Raw genomic sequence first — 22,041 nt, forward strand, 5'->3', positions numbered from 1 at the left:
AAGAATAGAACGATCCAACAGACCAAAACACAGCCAAACTACCAGAAGTGACCCACTGGATTTGTGAATCACCATCAGTCCACAGGACAGAGCTGATCTTCCAGGCTGCAGCAAAGCAGATGATGACACACAGCCTGCACTTCACTTCCACTTAGATCCTCAGTGGCTCATGAAGCACTGCTCCAAGTGTGAACACCCACATTCCTCATCTAGGCACCAAAAACAGGGAGAAGGGACTCCAAATAGGGTCTCCAGTGGAATATCCCATTGGAGAGGTGACCTTCAGAGGCATCCCTTCACCAGCTGGGTGGCAGCATCTCCAGCTGGAGAAGGTTGCCTGCCAATTGTGTCGAATCTCTGTTTTTTCAGCTGCCCACAGAGCTCTTCACTGTGATAGAATCCCAGATGGAAGACTTACAGGCAGCAGGTCTCACTTGAGCATGGGGAAGGTGCTGATCTGGATAATAGAACAAAGTCACAGAACATCCTGAGCTGGAAGGGACACACAAGGATTTCGTCACCATGCTAGATATCTTTTTATTACAGAATGACAGAATGGTTTGGGTTGGAAGGGACCTCAAGGATCACGAAGCTCCAACCCCCTGCCACAGGCAGGGCCACCAACCTCCACATTTCACAGCATCCCAGGCTGCCCAGGGCCCCATCCAACCTGGCCTTGAACACCTCCAGGGATGGACGGGGCATCACAGCCTCTCTGGGCAGCTGTTCCAGCACCTCACCACTCTCACAGCAAAGAACTGTCAGTAAAGTAAAGAATTGTCATAGTAAAGTATTGTCAGCTAACAGTGTCAGTGAAGTTACAGGCTGACCAAGACATGAGGTGTGAAAAGCCCTCTGGGTCTGCATTTCACACTTGGAAGTGCCGACGTGCTGGGCTGAGCATTCAACAAAGCCTTGTTCTGCTTATACCAATGCTGCAGCCGCAAATCATTGTGGTTTTAGTGCCGGACTGAAGCAGAGAGCCGTCCTCAGCCTCCTAACAACCCATTCCATTAGGAGCAGTCTTTTTTTTGTTCGTTTCATTTCCACAGCCAAGCAAAGCCCGCCCATTTCTTCCTTCAGCAGTTTACAAACTGAGAGGTGTATCAAATGGGAACATAATGCTGTCACCGAAACGTTTATTTCCCTGAAAACAATCTTCACACAGTGGAACTGACAATGTTTTTCTGTAACACCAGAGAGGACAAGTCAAGGACAGATAAAGAAAAGATGAAGCAGTTTAATTCTTGTTCCTTCGCCTCCAGTACAAAATAGTACTTTCAAATGTAAAATATCTACTTCACTAACTTCATTACACAAAGCATATTTGGGTAGAAGCATGGTTATTATCATTTCAAACCAGAGAGAAGTGCAAAGCTCTCAGCCTGAATTATTAGAAGATGCAATCGAAGGTTTGCAAACTCTACAGCACAGAAAAACATTTTTACAGCAATTACATAAGCTGCAAATGGCAAAGGCACGGAACAGTTAACACCATGAATATATATATATTTATATCCTACATATATATGTATATGACCTGAACAAGAAACACAAATCTTTATGACCCTCTGCCCAAAGGAACACCTGCTTCTACAGCTGCCTGCTGCTAACCAGGAGAATGAACGCCTACCACAGATGCTTCCAGTTGCAATTCCACATTTAGAGATGACCAAAGGCATCTGCATCTCCCATCTGTGGTTGTCAGAGTGCTGGTAAAAGGCCTGAAGAGATCAGCCACTGCATTTTGGGGCTACTGCATGCAGAGGGAGACAGGTTCAGCTTGCCATCAGTATATTTGCTTGTGATCAAAAAGCTCAGCCACCTGTGGGCTTTAAAAGCATCCTGATGCTCCTCCCAAAGGACAGAACAAACTTCACCTAGAATAATAACCATAACCATGGCATTTCTGATGGCTCAACTCTACCCAAAGTTGCACCTCTTGCTCAAGGCATGCAGCTTCTCTCCAGCCCATCCTCTGCCAGTGCAAATGAGCATTCAATGCAATGCACAGCCAACGGGTCAGAGTGGGAGGAGGGTGGACAACGGGTCAGAGTGGGAGGAGAGTGGACAACGGGTCAGAGTGGGAGGAGGGTGGACAACGGGTCAGAGTGGGAGGAGAGTGGACAACGGGTCAGAGTGGGAGGAGGGTGGACAACCAGAGCAGCCCTGCTGCTGTAATTCAGGTCACACTGAGTTTCCTCTACTCCTCTTCTCCTGCACAAACACAAATACTCCTTCCATGATGCTCCCTCCTCCTGCACATGGCCAGGCTCACTCAAGCCATGTAGAGGAGCCACAGGGCTCCCAATGACCCCAACAACCAACTCATCCCTCCTTGCACACAGCTGCTGGCTGAACCAACGCCAGCTGTACCACAGGCTGCAGCAATGCCACCACCAAGGAGATGCAACCAGGCAGCCTATGGTCACATCACGCTCAGCACACTGAGAGAATGAATATGGCTGTGATGGAAAAAAGTTCCCAAAAACGCATATAAGGCTTTACTTGGAGAAAGATGCTCTCCCTGCAGACTTCTCAGACCCACAGGGCTGAGCCACCGCACAGCAGCACGCCACATCGGTGCATAAATTCAGCACGGGCAGATGGCTGATTTAACTAAACCAGCCTTAGTTTACACTGGAGCTAATCCATCCATCCCATGCCAGAGTTTTATGGCTCATGTCTAATTCAGCTTCACTACTTCATAAATTTCAGGAGATGGAATCTCAGGAGAGTAACCTTCACTTTTCAGCACGCTCCCTGTGCATGAGCAACGGCCAGAAGCACAGCATAGGACCAGAAAGCAGTCGGGCAAAGGACAGCATGCAGAAGGCCATCACGGGTGGCAGGCTGAGGAGCTGCAGGCAACGAGAGTGCAATGCAACACAGCAGGACCATGACTCAGCTGGTGCTGTTGAGATGTACACTGTATACTCACCAAGCTCAGGTTTTGCTTCTGCATCTGCCATTTGCAATTTAAATCGCAACACTCAGCTATGCAAATCCATATTTAAAATAGGCAGGAGATAAACAAGCGTTATGGAGACCTCATAGAGCATCTTGAAGCCTTGATATTTAAGTGTATGCAAATATGTAATAAGTGATGTGGTAAGTTTGCAAAGATAGGTGCGTATGATGCATGCTTTGTTTGCACCTCCATTTTCACACTGTTTCACTGCCCAGCTTCTCTGTAACAGCTGTATAAAGGCATGGGTGCACGGACATGTGCAAAACAGCTTTTAATGAACAGAGGGTTTTGGTTTCCCTGCTGTTTTGTTTCTTCATTTCTTTTGTTTCACAATTACCCGCTTCAATACATGATTCCAACGACACGCATCCAAGCAAGTCATTTCCATCAGCTGCTCCTTGCCCCAATTTCAATTCTTTTCCTAGAAGAAACGTGGTCTGCTGCTTTCAAAAATGACAGCAACACATGAAACTCCAGTCTTGCTAAGGACAAGCTTAACAACTTTCTCCGTACTTTTAAGCTTCCAGTGCACTACTGCTGCACTCTGCAGGAATGAGCTATCCCCAACTCTCAGACACACCTGGAAAGCTGCACATTGCATTGGTCATCTACAGTGATGGGCTCCTGCAGCCTCCCAGACCCTGCCAGCACTCAGTGCACTAGCACATCAGCTGTGTGGCAGTTAGCCCAAGGATGATGAGGAAGCAGCCTCCTGCTTGTGCCTGAGTTACAGCTCAGGCATCATTTTGGGGTTTCTGGGTTATTCTATGACTGTGAGCTTCTACTAATCCCAGCCAGAAGCAACATCTGGACTAGCAAACAAGTCTGCGGGTTCAGTGCATTCACATGGATAGAGGGGCAAAACAATGTTATCCCTGCATTTAGAATTATGGAGCCTACTTATTAATCCAACACGGTCAGCATGAACAGGAGTGGTGAGACAACACAACAACTACAATCAGCCCTGCTTTGGCAAAAGCAAGACGGGCTCCCAGCTTCTCAGGGAACCATCAGTGTCACTGTGCTGGACCACACTGTGCAATGAAACCACTTCTGATGGCATTTCATGTCCAAAACCTGCCTGGAAGAAAGATTCTGGAAAGCTGATTTCTGAGCTTTAAAATGCATTTCTGGCACTGATGTCATGGGCTGGAGCCAGCATCAACTGCAAAACCATAAAAACCCATACAAATTAATTTTCATCTCCAGAGGAAATCCCAACTTGGTGGCAGGCAGGGCAATCATTTCAATTCCAAGCATTCTGTACACGCAGAGATTAGATGAGATTACAGGGAGTGGCTGTGGATGTGCAGACAGATAACCTCAGGGGACATAGGAGCATCCGCTCACTCAGACATCAGACCAACAATTCTTGCTCAGACTGCAACCACCAAAGCACACATTTGTGTACAGACCACTGTTGGCTTATATAGCAGGTCTGTGCCCTGTGCAAGTGACAAAAAAGCCTTTTGCTGCATGCGTGGTTTGCCATGTATACTGAGAACTCAGTCTCACAGAAGTATAAGAGGAAGGGATAATATTTAGCAACTGTTATCACAGCCAAAAATAAAACAGAAACCTTGAAATCCCAGTATCTCTACGTGCAAGGACTCCAACTGCTAATTGCACACTGAATGTTAAGCAAGCATTCCCATCACTGGGCTCTGCCAAGCCAACACAAGAGAAGGGAACAGCTACAGGAGCCTCAAGCACTGTTTTAGGGCACCAAATCACCATCCCAACACACTGCAGTCAGCCAGAGGTTGCTGGGTTTCTGCTTTTTGCTTGTTTTATGAATGAGCAGCCGGATCCTACAGTGGTGAGGGCTGCAGAGATTAGTTCAGAGCAGCATCATGGTCCTGCAGCATCTGGGCAGTAAGGAACATCCTGCGGGTTCTGCCTCTCCTGGGTCACCATTTATTATGACATTTATTAAGGACATGATGGAACACACAGCCTGGAACAAGCACCTCCAGCATCCTGCTTAAGTTTAAATGAATAAGGGAGAAAATAGAATGAAGACAACATACTCAGCAATATCCCCGCTCTGTTGCAAAGAGTGGGATCTTGAGAAAATCTCTGCTTATTTAACTGAAGTGCTACAGATCAGAGGGACTGCTTCAGGGTTGCACAAACAGCCCTACTTCCAGCTCCTCAGCCTCATGCTGCACAGCTGGCTGAGGCAGCAGGGGATAGAGGGGCACATACACCCAGGTACCACCACACTGCAGGGATGCTCCCACAGAACACTGGGTTGATCACATGAAAACAACCCCAGCAGCTGCAGCCTTCACTGACCATGAATTAAGTGCTGCCTGCATTAAGATCCTGCAAGGCATTGCCAATCCCTGGTATTTACCTCTATTATCATAACCAAGCCACCAGAACAAAGGGTAATCATTTATTTTTGGTTTATTTCTTTCAGGTACTGAAGCCCCCAATCTGCAAAGAGGAGGGATATGTGCTCAAGCAATGATAAGGGAAGTGGGTTTCTCTGATCCAGTTCTAGAGGTAGGCAAGTACTGGTTTTGTTTGGGGCTGAGCTGAAGCACTATTTGTTGTCACCACTGATTCCCAGTTTGGCTGAAACATCACAACTTCAGATCATTCTGCTCAGACCCAGAAATATTCATGTTGTTGTGCTCTGCTTTAATCCCTTCATTAAATATGAGAAAATCAAATAAAGATATTGACACAACAAAAGCATTTTTAATAAGATATCAACAGAAGGGAGCATTTGCACTACTCTGGATTCCTCTCCCGTTCCTCAGCTGCAGCTACATTCAAGAGCAATTTTTATGTGAATAAGTTATTTGTGTAGAATAAACCAAAATGAGAGCTCAACTCTGCTCTGACCCCCAGCTCCAAACCAACAAAGTCTCTTGAATTCTTACCTTTCACCTGCAATTGACAGAATGGCTTGGGATTGAAGGGACTTTGAGGATCACGAAGCTCCAACCCCCCTACTGCATGCAGGGCCACCAATCTCTACATTTCATAGCAGCCCAGGGCTGCATCCAACCTAGCCTTGAACACCTCCAGGGATTCCTCTAGGTTTATAAACTATGTCATAGAATCAGGGCACAGTTTGGGTTGGAAGGGACCTTTAAGGTCATCTAGTTCCACCTGTTCCAGCATATCACCAGCTTTATAGTAAAGAATTTCTTCCTAATACCTATTCTACCCTCTTCCAATTTAAAACCATTTCCCCTCATCCTGTCTTTTAGTATATAAACTACATCAATACATAAAATGAGAGCTGCCCTTAGCCACCAGTTGGTGGACCAGCTGGGGCCTCAGTCTCAGCTGGCGCCTTTGAGATGACCACCATAAAGCAGCACCATGGCAATCCCAGTTCAGTGCTGTTGCAACCACCAACACCCCATCAATGCACAGAGCATTTGTTTCAATTTCCAGCAGTGCAAGACTCAAACCAACCAACGGGAACCTGTTGGTAACAGCTCATTATTGTGGCATCCATCTTCAAAGACAACTGCAGAATAATTAGCGATCCTTGCTTGCAAGCTCAGGACATCAGGCAAGATGTGCAATTAAAGCATTGCCATTACACTCAAGGGGGAGGGTTTAATGAGTTTATGTGGTCAAACATTTGGTATTTTCTGAAGCAGATGTCAACACTTCTATTTCAAGTAAATAATCTCCTACACGATCATCAGTACGTCTCCACTTACTGTGCATGCCAGGAGGCAAACCAGCACCCTTCTGAAAGAGATGGAAGGGATTTTAAAAGTGGAGACAGCGTGCTGGAAAACTGGCATCAGAGCTCGACTACATTGTCATATTCCAAAGAGCAGCTCTGGAAAACCACAGAAGCTTGAGGGTGGGAAAACAAGTTCTGTCACTGGTCATTTAATGTCATAATTACTTTTCATATCAATTGCTCTTTGGCACTAGCATTAGAGAAGCGAGGCAAAGCTGCCAGAGCATTCATAGCTCCTACTGTGTAATCATTTCCACGTCAAAAAACATGCAGAAGCCTGAAACTGCATTTTCTTCCTAAGGCCTCTAAAGCAAAACCATACTGAGCCTCACGGGCCCAGCCACAGCTAAATTGGGGTTCTCTGTTGCAGCACTGCATAGCTGACAGCTGGCACAAGTGCACCAGCAGGGGCCCTCCCTTGGTCTGCATCTCTGTGCAGGTGGGTTGTTATCCACCCTGCTCCATGCCAGCAGCACTGCTGGGCACACCTAATCTAGGTGGGGATGAAGACTTGAAAACAGAAACAGCTGTGGGGTCCAAATGCTGTTAGGAAGGATCTGAGCACCTGACCTGGGGTAATGAATGCTCTTGTGCAAGCCATTTTGACTCTGGAACAGGCTGCCCAGAGAAAGCAGTGGATGTCCCTACCTGGAAGCATTCACAGCCAGGCAGGATGGGGCTGTGAGCAACCTGCTCAGAGAGGTGTCCCTGTCTTTAGAAGGGGGTTGGAATTGGATGGGCTTAAAGGTCCCTTCCAACCCAAACCATTCCATGGTTCCATGATCTTCTTACACTGAGTTTTCTCTCCCACTGTCCTCAGAAGCTTCCTCGTGGTTCCTCATACATGCCACCCTTTCCAAACACCATTTACCTCCAAGAAAGGCTCCAGCAACCCCTCTGCCTGAGCAGGGTCTCTGCTATGCCTGCTTCTGCACTCCTCTGATTGGGCTCTTCACTCCTGCAATCATTTCAATTTCCAATTTCCACCTCCAGTTATTTCCCTTGACCTCATGCTCTCACCACTTCCATCAAACCCAAGCTGACAGGTTTGGGGTCACACGACACACCACACTTCCAGGACAACATTCAACCCACAGGAAGCAGCAGTACATCAAGAGTTTTAACAGGAAATTTAAAGCTATTGCTTCTCAGACCCATGAGAGTCACATTGTTGAGCTCTTCTGTGCTATCAGGAGAACCATAAATTTCCTTTAAAAGCAACTGAAAGCTCAGATGCTATCTGTGCCACCATGGCGAGCCTCTCGAATGGAGCTGACAGGGTCTTGGGGAGAACAGAGAAATACTGCTCGTCCTTCAATAAATCCCTACACGTTATCAGCAGCTATAACTACTCTTTTTTTTTTTTTTTTTCTGCCTAGGCTTCAAAGCACTTGGCAAATAACTCTGGAACTTGTGTTTGATAGGTGGGACATGCACAGACACCAAGCCTGGGAGCAGGTGGGAGCCTCCATCCATCTCTTCATTTGAAAAAACTGTAGCAACTAATTGGAAAGGCAAAAGAATCTTTGTGATCATTCAAAACCCAAAGAGTGCAAAAAAAAAAACAACACCAAAACAAATAAACCCTACAACTGGTTGAGAGAGCTTGCACTGCTTTCCAGAACACACAAGGACTAGGAGGCAGCAATGAAGTCATATGGCTGCTATTCCATGCCATGCAATGAAACCCTACTGCTCGCTCTCAGAGAATATTTTAGACCCAAAATAGAACGAGTTTCAAAAGCAGTGCATGAGATCGAAGGAGAAAAGACTCATTGAAGAGACTGAAAATGCACTGCTCTGGTTGCAACATCAATTCCAGGAGACCCTCCAGAGGTGGCAGATGAAAGCACTGTTCCCAGGGCAGCTCTCATGCCCTGCCACCTGCTGTGAGCTCCCACAAAGGGGTGATGCTGGACATGGGGTCTGACCAAGGGAAGCCATTCTCACACACACAGAATCACAGAATGGTTTGGGTTGGAAGGGACCTCAAGGATCACGAAGCTCCAACCCCCCACCACATGCAGGGCCACCAACCTCCACATTTCATAGCAGCCCAGGCTGCCCAGGGCCCCATCCAACCTGGCCTTGAATAGTCATGGTTCTCACAGTCATGCCCTTCAGTTAAGTCACAGAATGTGCCCATTGCACAGATGGCACCCCCAGCACAAGTCCAGTGTTGCTCTTTGTAACCAACAAGCATAGAAAGCAATTGGGAGCCTGCTGACCTCAGCACTTCTCTGTACAGTGCTGGGAGAGTTGCTAAAACAGCAGCCACACTAATGCTCAGCCATCCTCCCAGCCCAACCTCAAGATGGTAGCACCATATAGTAACAGATTTAGACATCACCCATAGGTGAGGGCATCTGGTCCTGCTTTCAGAGACCAGAACCAACTTCCCAGCATGGATCAGGTACACATAAGGCTGCATGTGGAAGGCCAGGGGTCTGCAGAGCTCCAACCAACTGGTGATCTGAACCATTTTCCTGTAAAGTCTTATGTTCTTTATTTAGCACTTATGTAACAGGATGGGAATTTTAATGTTCAGTCTTCCGAGTTTCACAGTGCTGCACTCCATGCTGAGAAACAATGTGCCTTAAAATAATCTTCAATTTGACTTCTCTCCTTGCTGTCTCTCCCTGGAGACTTGAGAAAGGACTTCTCGGAACTGATTTACCTGAAATGTGTACGGATAAGAAACCTTCTGCTCACAGCAGCTCTAGTGAGCGAGATCCCATTCACGTGCTATAAAAAGCCAACGCGCTGAACTTGTGCAACTTTCCCCATTGCCATTTGTTTAAGAAGCATGATGTCATTCCTTGCATTTTTATTCAATTCACACAGAATGAAAGCTATTTCCCTGTGATAAAGGAGCGTGTCATAGCCAATTCAACAAGACCTACTGACTGCAGCAAGAAACATAGGGGGAAAAATACCTCCAATCCTGGAGGTGTTCAAGGCAAGGCTGGGGATGGGGCCTTGGGCAGCCTGGTGTGATATTAAATGTGCAGGTTGGTGGCCCTGCCTGCAGCAAAAGGGTTGGAGCTTCGTGACCCTTGAGGTCCTTTCCAACCCTGGCTATTCTGTGATTCTGTGAACAAAACACAGTGACGTAGGTCTCCCTTCTTCCACAGCACATTTAGTAATGAAGCAGTGCCTGATGGCACCCTAAGAGCACAGCAAAGTTCTCCAGACCCCAAAAGCAGAAGATAAGAGACAAGGCATAAAACTGCTGGCAGTGCTGGACCAGCAGGGAGGGCTGTGCTCTACCAGTGGGTGCTGCCCCACACAGCTATCTCTGAAGGAGAGCCCATCCTTCAGCACAAAGCAGGGACTCAACCTTCTTAATGAATCATGGAATGAATTATAGGATGGCCTGGGTTGCAAAGGAGCACAGTGCTCATCCAGTTCCAATCCCCTGCTGTGTGCAGGTCGCCAACCAGCAGCCCAGGCTGCCCAGAGCCACATCCAGCCTGGCCTTGAATGCCTGCAGGGATGGGGCATCCACAGCCTCCTTGGGCAACCTGTGCCGGTGCCTCACCACCCTCTGGTTGGTGGATATTCCTCCTAACATCCAACCTAAACCTCCCATCTCAGTCGCATCTTCTGCAAAGCATCATAATCCCATGAACAGTCATTTGTTAGCCAGCATTTTAGACTGGAGAAGTTTTCCATTCATCCACCTAGCAAAGCAAACCATGCAGGACAGCAGCACCCCTCCCAGCAATACCATTACTCTGCAACAGACGCATGGCTTTCCTCCCACCTCAGCTCCTGAAGGAGCAGGAGTAGGCTGTCAAAGCCCCAATCTGAAGGCTGCAAGTGAACAAAACATGTTTTCCAGGGTCACTGGATTAAATGAAGCCTTTCCAGGAGAGCCTGCTGCTGCTGCAGGGCTACACACCATGCACACAGTGCTCTGCCCTGATGGTACAGACAGCGCAGCATGTAAAGCCTCCACCTGCTTGCCACTTAATTTAATGTGCTGCTTCTGAAAGGTATAAAAGGCTGCTTTACCTTCAGGCAAGTGTTCAGGTTGGCGAGATGGAAGTCTGAATCTAAATCCCATTAGCAAATAAGAGGATCTACACACAAAGGGCCCCACGCAGCAGCACGTTGCACAGTTCTTCCTGCTCCGAGTCTTCAAGGACTTGTGCTGCACCTCTGGAAGCACTTTCCATAACACTGCTATCAGTTGTACCTGCTGGGATTCATCTGAAAAACTAAACACACACAGGACACACAGGAACAGGAGCTCCTGGGCTCTGAAAATGGCTCTGCAGGAAGCAAAGGTCCACAGCAGGTTTTCAAGGTCCCTGGAGGCACTCAGCAACCATGGGGATGTGGCACTGAGAAACACGGTCAGTGAGCAAGGTGGGAGTGGGCAACACCTTGCAGAACCCTGAGGGGCTTTGATGTGAGGGGACAAGAGGTGGTAGCCAGGCACCTTCAACTCTCAGTGATGGACAAACAGGGTCAGGTGCCAGCCCTGCAGCCACACAGACATTCACACCCATGCTGGCTGTACAAGTTCCTGTGTTGTTGGCTGTCAGGGCATTTAAATGCACTGGGCTGATTCAGAAAACACACAGCCTATGTGACACATAGCTCTCACCAAAGGAGCAGGAGCACAAGTAGCACAGACAGTGTGGATGGTTCTAACTGCAGTGGCTTCTGTGCATTTGACCACTTGGCATCTGCTGCGCTGCTCAATGCACCTACAAGCCAGCAACCAAATCTGCCCTCCAAAGGTCATTGCTCAGGTGGCCCTGCATTCCTCTAGGGCAGGTGTGAGCTGTATGCACAGCCCAGGCTTACTAAAGGTGAGTTTCTGGGTGACCCAGATGAAAGCATGAACAGGACATATTTGGCATTGGAGCCACGGACTGCAAAGCTGAAGCACTGCTGTTCACACATTGCTCCTGGGAGACCTCTGCCATCACCACAGGAAAGCTCTGCACTGATCAGACACCCACACCCCATCCAAACGCCTCTGTACCACAGGGATAAAGCACCAGGATCATCTCCTCCATAGCCTGAGGCTCTTCTCAGCAACAGTCCTAATTAGTAATAATCCTCATCCATGCAGAGCTTACCGTGCCCTCCAAAAACAGGTGAATATCCTTGTTTCTGTTAACAAGGGCACTTGGCCATATCCCTTCAATCAGAACTATGCTTAAAACTCCTCCAACATGCAAAAACCTTTCCCTCCTTTCACTAGCAGTAGAATCACAAATGCCTTGGGTTAGAAGGGACCTCAAGGATCATGAAGCTCCAATCTCCCACCAATGCAGGGCCACCAACCTCCACATTTCACAGCAGTCCAGGCTGCCCAGGGCCCCATCCAACCTGGCCTTGAACACCTCCAGGGATGGACGGGGCATCCACAGCCTCTCTGGGCAGCTGTTCCAGCACCTCACCACTCCTTTGGTAAAGAATCCACAAGTCAGTGCTGGGAAGGCAGAATTAACATCTCCAGCTTCCCTCAGGGCTGGCTGCTTTATTTCACTGCACTGGGTATTTACATGGGGAGAATCTGATACATCCCCAGCTGGGTTGAGCACTGCACACATTGCATTGTTTCCCAGCTAAGGAAACAACTCAGGGTGTCACTACATGAAACACTGTGTGGAGGATTAAGGTAGGGGACCCGTTTTGGGATGCTCCCACCTGCATTTCCACAGCTACCATCATTTAGATCTCCTCAGCTCAGCCAGAACTCGGTGAACACACACTGCACATCAGATCTCTGAAGAACACCCAAGATAGAGACAGCCAGGAGAACCCAACTTAGTTGACAGGACAGAAAACATGGTTGGGCTATGAAAAACTCTCACTGGCAGTATCAAAGCATGGGGATTGCTGGCAACATTCTTTATAATGAAGTATCTGCAAATACTCTTTTTCCCCCTGCATTAAAAGTCCTTCTGACATTTTAAGAGCTTTTATACAAAACGTAGCATCTCTTGCTGAAGTATAATCGAGCTTCTAAAAATACTGTGAGCCAAGAGGAGCCTGCTGGCCATCCCTTCATCCAGGTGGGGTTAATTTAAGAGCAGACTGAGTTTCAGCAGAAGCAGCACAGTTTTTTTGGTATCAGGTCTAACAAGAACTGTTGCAAAACTGCTGCAGCTTGAGGCATTCAGTAGGCTGCTCCCACAGCCTCATGCCTCCCAAAATGGTGATGGACAGATGTAAGTGGTTGGTTTAAGAGCTATCGCTGCAATAACTGAGCCAGCCATGTCTGCACATACCTGTGCAGCTCAGAGGGCTGGGGGCAGGAGGGCACAGAGCACATTGGGTCACAGCCTTGGAGGAAGCCACTAGATGGTGGTGATACTCAGAGGGTGGTGAGGCACTGGCACAGGTTGCCCAAGGAGGCTGTGGATGCCCCATCCCTGCAGGCATTCAAGGCCAGGCTGGATGTGGCTCCGGGCAGCCTGGGCTGCTGGTTGGCAACCTGCACACAGCAGGGGGTTGGAGCTGGATCAGCGTTGTAGTCCTTTGCAACCCAGACCATCCTATGATTCTGTGAGAGCAGCAGCAAGGAGCACACAGCATTCCTAAATCCAGTTGTCACAGGACACCGCACTAATCACCGCTAATCTACATATGTTCTAAACACAGAGTGCTGCTTCTCATCCCAACACCAGCACTGGGCTGTGCCTCCCTGTGTGCTCCCCAAGGAGATGCTCTGGGGGTCCCACACCTGCTGCCACCTGGGAGTTGGAGTCACTGTTCCTGGAGATGTTATGGGGCCACAGAGATGGAAGCCTGGATGCATCCCACAAGGCTGGGCTCCCCTTTCCCAATGGGAACAAACACAAGGCAACAGCATTGGAGTGCTCACAGAAGAGCTGGCATGCACAGCAACCAGGCTCAGCCCAAAGCAGGGAAATGAACTTGAGAATTCAACTGAAATTCAACGCATCAAACCCAGAAAGTGGTTATTTTCTGAACTGATTCCCCCAGACCTGTGTTAACTGCAGCTATTGCAAGGATAAGGAAAGAGATACATATTCTCTCCTGACAAGCACACAAGCAGTAACTGGAAGCGTGCAACAGGACAGCTTTACATTTCAGTTTATTTGGGTTTCATCATTTCATAACTCTTTCAATATCTGCAAGCTTAGTGCTGCTGTTACTGGGCTACTCTCCTTATCCCACATAATGCCCTGACCATACTGTACTGATTTATTACATTATTGCACTGCTAAGGCACAGGATTGCCCTGCTCACATACAGCATTTCCACAGAGCTGCTCAGAACGAGAAGCTTGAAAGGACTTCAGCAATGCAAAGGACAATGGATTCTGTTGAATTACTGCATTGGCACATGTCAATACCAATTTTTCCTTGGAATAGCATGAGAAAGTCTTTATCGATAAGCTAATTAGAGCACACACTTAGCACTAACCACTCATCTGAGCCAGATATTCAGACTGCTTGCTCACTTCCCACCTCGCCCTGATGAAGGTTTGCAGGTTTGCTCTGTATTTCTTTGATGCCTCCAGGAGATGCTCCAGGACCATCCAGAAAGCCAACGCCATCCTCCCTTTGATTCCCACTTCTGTAATCTTCATTTTCACCTCCCTATTGAAAACCATAAGCTGATAAGCCTTTCAGAGCCCCACACATCTTTCAGCCTTCCACCTCCTTTGTTGGTTTTTCTTTTTAACTGATAACCAGTGGGAAATGCTCCTCTGGACCTTCTGGAAGGCACCCTGAGGAGGCTGCAAATGGGTCACAGCTCACCCTACACAGGACTCCACGAGGCACAGGGCTGTTGGTGTCAACTCACCTGCATTACCAAGGCTGAATCATCTTCTACTGCTTCCCACACTAATGAACGCTGCTTTTGTTTCTTCCCCTCCCCCCAATCCAAACGCAGCCATGACTGTTCCATAAGGACACTCTAATTATTATTATTTACATCGCAGTGAAGGCTTGGAAACCCTGCCAGAAGCAATCCCACTGCGACAGGTGATGCACGAACAGCACACTCCCACCCTCAGGGCTTTACAGACCAAGAACATTTGTCTTTTAAAGACCAACACAGCTCTGTTCTCTGCCCACCGTTAAAGCTCACTGCTTTCTTGGCTCACACCTCCACATCCATCTCTCCCCTGCTCTTCCCATCCTACATAGCCCCAGAGATCTTGGCAGCACATCCTCAGTATGGCTTGCAGAGTGGTAAACCACCTTCTGACGGTCAGACTAGATGATCCCCCTGTCTTTTTCAACCTTAATGATTCTATGATTCTTTCCAGACACTGAAACACCTCTCTCACCTCCTCCTGCACAGACCCTTTGGGAGCACCCACCAGAAGACCCACACCAAGGTCCAGGCACAAGCAAGAGACTATGCAATCTGCCCCATTACACAGCTTCGGAGTTTTGTTTTAAGGCCCAGTGCTTTAGGTAATTTTTATTAACATTTTAATGAGTGATAAACACAGCCTTGCAATTAGGGAGTTAATGACACTGCTGCACATTCAAGCTGTAAAATACATTTCCTGCTATGAGCAGCTGTAAACTGGAAGTTTTAATTGATACAAAACAATGCTGAAGCCATCTCAGTTCTGCATTTGGTTTTGTTCTTCTACGAGTGATCTCATACTAGTCAAAACTTCTCTAACCCCAAAAGACAGCCCTCAGCATCCCAGCTGTGTGCTGCGCTGGTGGTACAGCAAAAGGCCAACTCCAGGCTGCAGAGATTGGTTTGACAGGCTGGGACCCCACATAGTTCATCATCAATGGGCTTTGAGAAAGATATGGCCAAAACAGGAAGCAGACAGAAGAGCTAACAAAAACCATGGAGCCAAGGCTGCAAGTTTAAGACCTTAACACATTGCCTGTGAGAACCCCACAAGATCATCCTCAACAGCTACTGCATCTCATGTGCTCATTGCAGCACAACTGTATGCTTTCAGCAGGACCGAGCCAGGCACACGTTCTTATGGGAACCTGATTTTCACAGAATTGCATGGAGAATTTGCACAGGGAACATCCAACACCCATTTCTGGAAGGCAGAAGGTCCAGCTCTACCTTCAGGACTCCTAGGTCAGAGACAGCTGCACAAACGCTATGCCCAAGAGGACTGTCATCAGCTAACACTGCTCAGAAGAAAATTAAATAAAGCACTGGCTCCTTCTATGTAATGCTTTATAAGCTGATATCTGCAGAACAAGCAAGCAAGTGCTGTATTTCCAACATATACATTTGCCATTTGCAAGGAAGAAAGAAGCACAGATTCATTCCTGCAAGAGCAGAACTGCTGAGGCATTACAGGTGTATGAAATAAAGACAATCTCAGCCAAGAAAGCAAAGGTGCAAGCAGAACACCTGGTGGGTTTTCATCAAAACAGGATTCCTTAATGCAAAGCTGTTGGCTTGCCTTAGGACATGAAGGCAAAGCCCCACATAATAACGTGACCATCAGCTCAATGCACTGCACATCAGACCCACATGACATTACCCATAGGTGCCATCATCTGAAGAAGCAAACTGCATTACCTCACCCCCAACTGCCTCCCTGTGCTTCCACCCCATATCAGAAACAGGGGCAGAGGAGAAAGGTTAGCTCTGCTCAAAGTACACTGCAACCAAGCAATGGCACACACAAGGGACAGTCACCATTAGAGACCAGTTGAAGACCACAGAGCAGTGAGACATCATGATGTGAATGCACTGGGTGGAGAAATGGCTGCCACAATGAAATCATGAAGATAGGAAGTCCTCCTCACCCACTGCCTCGTCATGGAGAGACTTTATGGTCAGAGAAGCATTTCCAACCAGCAGCTTCCATCAGCCCTGCAAGGAGCTGCTCATGGCACATCTGCACTGCCCAGATCTGCTTCACCCAGCTGCCTTCACCCAGGGTCAGTAACACTGGGAACGACCCAGGTCTCCCACGGGATGTGAGCCACCAGGGCTTGCTGCATGCAGGCTCTGGCCACAAACAGCCACTCCACAGCAAAGCATTTTACTAAGATTCCCCCAGCTTGGTTGGTTGAACCCCATGCAGATGTGAGAACAGACAGACTTTTACAGCACCCCAAGGAGTAGCAGATGGCCACACAGCTCTGAACCCTGGGAGAACACCACACATCCTCCCCAATCCCAGCAACAAGGGCTTTGCTGCATAGAGGGAGTTTTTTGCACCAAGCACAAAAGCTGCAGAGGTTGTAATTGCAAGCATCTCCCTAAAGGAAACCTATTCTGCCATGCAAACACTGAGTCTGCCCCACCTGTGCAACAACCCAGGTTGGTGTATAAGTCTGCACTTAACCTCCTGGCTCAGCCCAGCACATATTCCTATTACTTAGTTGAAAAGGTTCGTTTCTAATGCTCAGCCTTTGTGCATCACTTTTACAGCATATTATAACCCTTAAAGCAAAAATACCTAGAAATCACTGGGTATCATCTGAGTCATCTCCTGCATCAAGGAGAGGGCTCTGGTGGGGGCTTCCATCAAGCACCAGATGGAAGGAAGGTCCTTTTGGTAAAAATAGAGCTTAGTTGCAGGGTATTGGTTTTCCATTTGAAAAGCCCCTGAAGTTTGAGGACTCAACTTGTTTGAGCATGGAGTAGCCGTGGGCAGCAAAATGTTCTCTTTATGAGAATATTTAATCTCAGCAGAAAAAAGTCTCTTTTTGTTCAGGTGCCTGAGGTAAAGTTAAGCTTTCCTATAAGGCAAAACATAGGCATTAATTAAACTTATTAAAATGTGAGAGCTTCTGCCCACCACAGCAAGGAGAGCACTCATGGCTTGCAAGTGAGAGGCTCTTGGACCTGCCTGCCGACCAAGCAGATCTCTGGTGTGCATAGGAACCACATGCTTGGCCAAGAGCAGACACAGCACCTACAGAAGGTCTCAATCCACCAACAGGAGTCAAGTCCCACCCCAAGAACGTGGGAAGTCATCATTTGTACATGTTAATATTTCAGCCCTGTTTTCTGCTGGCACAGCTTCCAACCACGAAGGGAGACTGCCAACATTTGCTCATCCACCAACTCTACTAACTCTTACTGTGGATTAGCTCATCAAGTAATTGGGGTTGCAACGCAACAGGACACTGTGGGCTACACAAAACCCAGCTGCTGTCATCAGACCTCACCTCTACCTGCAAAAGCAGCCTCAGTTAAAGAAAAAAGACTTATTTAGAATCATCCCCTCATACATCAGTACAGCAGGAACCAGTGGCATACGTACCACACATTAGGAAACAACAAATTACTGAAAAAGACACATTTTTTGAATGGTTGGAGATCAACTCATTGACCATTGAGATCTACTGCAGGAAGCCTACGTGGGCAAGGGCGAAACAGATGATCCCTTCCAAATCCTATGACTCTGTGACCTAAGACACAGACACAGCACACCAGGCATGGTTTGCCATTATATAAATTCAAGTGAAAAACTTCTTCCTCCCCTCTGCACTAAGAAGAGCCAAATCAGAAGTCCGACACATCCCACAATCTCCTGACAGCATTACTGAACAACCAGAAAACATTTCAGTGTTTTGACACCCTCTAAGTGAGACAGTTTAGTTTTTATTTAGTTGGAAACGCCTGTTTTAAAACTCCTTTCTGCTTTACATGAAAACATGCATGTAGGTTCAAAGAAAGAAAAAAAACCAAAACAACACAAACCACAACAAGCTCCAACACTTTTCCACTTCGTCGAAACACCGTGCTCACCTGGGATAGCTCCCACAGCTCCTGAAGATGCAGAACACATGTACCTCTCTTTGCCCCCAGCGAGCTGAGCCCAGGCACACCCCAGAGAGCCCTCTCCTAAAGTATCACCTCATTTCTCCTTGATGGATTCAGTCAAACCAGGCCCAGAGGCACCGAGCATCCCTACAACCCACCGCAAAGCCCATCCCGTGAGACAACAGGGGAACCGAGCAACACAGCACAGCCACCTCCACAACCACGCTTTAATCCGTTTATGCAGCACAGCTAAGAAAGTATTGGCTTCCCAACACACCTACCACCTCCCTCTACAGGCAAAAGAAGTATTTCAATGAAAGAAAAACTCACGTTTAGAAGAGCAACCTGAACGCTCCAGCTTCACCAGCTTGCTCCAAGCCTGCTCACAGCCCAATGGGAGCAAAAGCCAGATGCTAGCCTGGCCCTGCTTTAAATAGTGATCTCAATTAATTACAGCTGTGGGGCTGCAGACATGCCATTGAACACCTCTAGAATCACAGAATGGCCTGGGTTGGAAGGGAGCTCAAGGATCACAAAACTCCAACCTCCCTGCCACATGCAGGACCACCAACCTCCACATTTCATAGCAGCCCAGGCTGCCCAGGGCCCCATCCAACCTGGCCTTGAACACCTCCAGGGATGGACGGGGCATCCACAGCCTCTCTGGGCAGCCTGCTCAATGCCCCTTGGAAGTAGCTCCATGACTGACTTTGTACTGGTAGCCTTGTTTGAGTGCAGAGTGGAAAGAGAGGTGCTGCTTCCAGGGGGGGAAGCAGCAGGGAAGTGGCTGATTTACAAAGTTTTGCTAATAGGTACTGTGCTGTTTGGCACTGATATGGGGGAGAGGGGAGAAAACTGGGGAGTGGGAAACAGCCCAGGTTAGCAACTAAAATAACAAGCTGAAAATGTCAGCTGGGTGTTGGGGATGGTATCAGCTGCACCACATTGTGGAGTCCTCCCATCCCTGCACCTGGAGGGTCTGCACCAGGTGTGCACACAGGGAGGACTCTGCCCCACCATATGAGGATAAAACCTTTGCTAAAACAGCTGCTGTGGCAGCTCTCTTGTTGGTCTGACCCTTGCACTGCCATGCTGCCAAGACTGCCTTATTGCTTTATATTCCATCAGTACAATGCAGAACAAAAAAAAAAGGGGGAAAAAAAAGCAATCCAACAAGCAGGAGAGCAGAGTTAGTCCACCTTCAGAAAAACAGCCGTTAATCAGGTGGGCAGCCAGACGCAGCATCCAGTATCTTTACTTCCTTCCATTTGGATGAGCTTGCTTAGTTGCTAATTCACAGTTCCTGAGCAGTAATGATGAGCAGGACGTGATGGAGGTGGTGGTGTGATGGAGGGGGATGTGGTGGGGGCTCAGGAGGGAACTGCCACTACCAGCCTCTCCTCTTCTTCCCTCGCTCCCCCTTTTCCAGCCGCAAAGAGCTGTTGTTGCATGGCTGAAACTGACAATAGAAAGGAGTCACCATCCCTGGAGGTGCTCCAGAACCATGGAGATGTGGTACTGAGGGATGTGAGCAGTGGGCATGGTGGGGTGGGCTGGGTAAGGCTGGGAATCTCAGAGGGCTTTTCCAACCTGAATGATTCTAGGATCAGTTTTCAAGGAGTTTGGGCAAACCAGCGTGCAATAGATTAAGCAACTGAAATGAATGACTTCAATTGCCAAATCATCACAATTGTGCTCAGCAAACATATAATCTTAATCCTTGTAACAAAGGTGGCAACCACACATTGGTCCCCGTCCCAGCAGGGTTACAGTCTTCTCTGCTCTATGGAACAGAGCTGCCTAACACCTGCGCAGGCATTGCCCATAACAAAACAGAGTAGAAGCAGTTTCTTAAGCAACAGCACAAAGAAGAGGGACCTAAAATCAGCAGCATTTCTAAAACCTTCCTCCCAGACTGCTTGTGAAGGGCTGCAACCCATTATAGCTCCACTAACATCTTTTTATGTCATGTCATCTCTGCAGCGGGGAAAAATGCTTTCAAGTTCAGCATTCCACTTCCCTAGGCTTAAATATTCATAAAGCAAGAACCACACCAAAAAGGTTTAACTCCAGTTTGAGAAATGAGATGGGAAATGGGAGTTTTGATCCAGGTGCTAACGGCCAGAGCTGCTGTGTGTATGCAAGGAAACCATTGGGAATGCATTGTCCCCACATGAGTGGGGTGGATACAGCTTCCATCCATTTCCAGGTCTGAACCAAGCATGGCAGCATACGTGCTAAATCAGTGGGGATGAGTTCTTGTCATAAGCCCATGAAATGACTGGAAGGAATTAGGGACATGGCTTAGTGGGCATGATGGTCAACAGTTGGACTCGATGATTTTAGTGGCCTTTTCCAACTTTAATGATTTTATGGCCCTATGATCTATGAATACAAGTCTCAGCAGGTTTACTTTCAAACCAGTGAGAGAGCTTTTCTGGCTGCATCCCAAGGTCTGAAGGCTCTAGGGCTGGTGCATCAAGCAACCTGGTTTAGGGAACCTGCTTTAGCAGGGGGGTTGGTCTCGATGATCTCTAGAGGTCCCTTCCAACCCCTACAATTCTGTGATTCTGTGACCCATGGCTTCTGCCTTCACCAATCCAGCCCTAGGGATGACAGTGCTGGCCCCAGACCACCTCTCTCATTGTGTGGGACGTGGCTGAGATGTTAAAATCCCTACATTTCTGGCTTGCCAGGTGGGGCTGGTCATGCATACTTGCAAGATGTCCTCCAAGATCCCCAAGCCCAACACCAGCTCACCACACCATGTCCACTGACCACGTCCCTCAGTGCCACATCTCCATAGTTCTGGAACACCTTCAAGGACTCCACCACTCCCTGGACAGCTGTGCCAGTTCCCCACCAATCTTTCTGAGGAAAAAAGTTTCTTAATATCCAACCTGAACAGGTGACAAAAGTCTCTGCCCAAGTGACAAAAACATCCAAAGATGAAATCCACACAGTGCAGTAAAGCTGCCACCAGTGAACCTGGTTATAGAAACACCCCTCAGAGTCCATGGGATGCTCAGGTGTTCATGGCACCTGTGACCCCCCACACTATGGGATGTGACCTCATAGCAGGCCAGAGACAGGCAGCCCAGAGGCCAGGAGTCTCATGCTCATAGAATCACCACAGAATCCTAGAATGGCCTGGGTTGCAAAGGAGCACAATGCTCATCCAGTTTCAACCCCCTGCTATGTGCAGGGTCGCCAACCAGCAGCCCAGGCTGCCCAGAGCCACATCCAGCCTGGCCTTGAATGCCTCCAGGGATGGGGCATATGCTCATATCTGATGGGTGATTTTATTCCATCTCACAACACTGCAGCTGGCTGTGTCTCCAACCCAGGGACACGCTGCGGTGCAGGTGCCAGGCAGAGCCAAGGGACCTTGGAAGGGTGAGAAGTTCTTTACCACGGCTCTTTGGAGAGCACTGCAGGCACATATGTGTACAGCTCACAGCTACAGAGAGAAGCGTGTGCTGAAATCCAGCTCCTGTTTCCTTGCCTAGCAATCCTGCCTTGACTCATGTTTAATAATCCTTCTACTTTCCAGCAGAACAGAGAAGGGCAGCTCTCATCCTCAACACCTCTGCAGCCCCCCTGCAGGGCGCCCCAGACAGCTCTGCCCCTT

The 22,041-nt window shown here is 48.1% G+C and overlaps 1 protein-coding gene and 1 long non-coding RNA gene across 2 annotated transcripts in view; both read right to left on the reverse strand.

The window, feature by feature from the left end:
- Positions 1 to 22,041, reverse strand: part of MDGA2 (MAM domain containing glycosylphosphatidylinositol anchor 2) — a 303,099-nt gene that overhangs the window by 275,803 nt on the left and 5,255 nt on the right. The window lies entirely within an intron of this gene.
- Positions 8,782 to 18,799, reverse strand: LOC128087292 (uncharacterized). Its single transcript, XR_008209771.1, has 3 exons — positions 18,741 to 18,799; positions 10,710 to 10,907; positions 8,782 to 9,369 (listed from the first exon to the last, which is right to left on the reverse strand). It is a non-coding gene; the product is annotated as an uncharacterized LOC128087292 (long non-coding RNA).

The sequence above is a fragment of the Tympanuchus pallidicinctus genome, unplaced genomic scaffold, assembly GCF_026119805.1.
Source record: "Tympanuchus pallidicinctus isolate F22 unplaced genomic scaffold, pur_lepc_1.0 scaffold3, whole genome shotgun sequence".
NCBI classification, from domain to species: domain Eukaryota; kingdom Metazoa; phylum Chordata; class Aves; order Galliformes; family Phasianidae; genus Tympanuchus; species Tympanuchus pallidicinctus.